Source organism: Atta colombica, unplaced genomic scaffold (genome assembly GCF_001594045.1).
Source record: "Atta colombica isolate Treedump-2 unplaced genomic scaffold, Acol1.0 scaffold35, whole genome shotgun sequence".
In the NCBI taxonomy this organism is placed as follows: Eukaryota; Metazoa; Arthropoda; class Insecta; order Hymenoptera; family Formicidae; genus Atta; species Atta colombica.
In genome coordinates this window covers 1,300,909-1,302,401 of record NW_017259459.1, presented here as the reverse complement: position 1 = coordinate 1,302,401, position 1,493 = coordinate 1,300,909, and positions in this window count along the sequence as shown.

The window sequence follows — 1,493 nt, the reverse complement described above, 5'->3', positions numbered from 1 at the left end:
ATATTGTCGGATTAAACGACTGCATGCATTAATCCGACCCCGAAGACGAAATCCTATTTCACGTTCCGGGCCTTCGGGGGTTCTTGTTTCGGAATGTCAGTTTCATTAGAGACGTTCGTGATCAAGAAAACGATTAAAACGAGGGGCGGAAGAGGAGAGGCAGAGCTCTGGGGGGAAAGCGAAGTGTCGAGAAAAAAATATTCTTACACTCGGAAAGAACTTCGAATATTTTTCGGTGGTCATTTATCACAGTGTCAAGATCGCCACAATGTTGCACAAATGCATGTAAAATAATTTCAATTAATTGTTTTGCTAGGTTAATGAGTAATGCGTTCACATTTCTTACAATTAGCATCCCTCAATAAGAAAGATCATGGTCGATTGTTATATATGGAGGGTCAAAAAGCTAATAACGCAATCAGTATGCCAGGACATTCTCTTCTTTTTACAGAATGCTGATATAATATTAAATTGTGGTATAGAATGGTTTTTGCGCCAAAAACATCGTGTATATTATTTACGATTTTTAAGAATAACTCGCTATAAATATTGTAAAACAATATATTGCACTTACGTGAATTATATAAATATTTTACTTAAACATTATCCATTCGATCATAACCGACGTTCAATGATATGAGTGTAGTTAAAATGTAAACAGGTCAAATTGGCATAACAAAATACGTAGATAATGGATGAACAACAACAAAGCAAATCCTCAAAATGTAGAAAGCGCGGGAAATACGAGATACTAATTTATTAAAAATTGACAAATAAGCATGATGAAAGTACTCAGTATCTCACTAAGGGATAGATGTACTATGATGTAATTAAAAAATTTTTACATTCACTTTTTATAAAAATCATTATTCAAAAACTATGACACCTCGATTTTCTCTATACTTACTTGGCAATACATATTCGGTACATATTTATTAACAAGCATATTTTTGAATACTTGGCAATACATATTCGGTACTTATTTATGAACAAGCATATTTTTGAATATTCGGAACTATACGAATTCACAAGCGCTCAACATGAAAGAAAACACAAGATATGGATAAAACTCGTCATGGACGTCTATTTTCTACCTGAATGCAAAAGCGGTCAGTTGCTCTTTATTCTATTCGTTACCTGCCGCTCCTCGTTCAAGTACACTTAATCCTAGAAGTATTCCATTGTTCAGCATTATTTTCTAAAAAAACGTACAAATTTACTATTATATTTTTATTATGAGAAAATTCTTGACATGTTAACAATGTACCCAGATCCTATCGCTACCTCATGCCCGCATTATTGATCAATTTTGCGACAAAATAACTCATTACCACGTCTAATAAACCGCTCTGTAACGTTCATAAACTTACGTTCGTAATTCTTTAATATTCATTCATTTAAGTCATATTATAATGTATAAGGATATCACACATTGTGCATTTATAAAGAATATCAAAGAAATTAGAAACTAGATTGTTAATATTTGCTCTAAT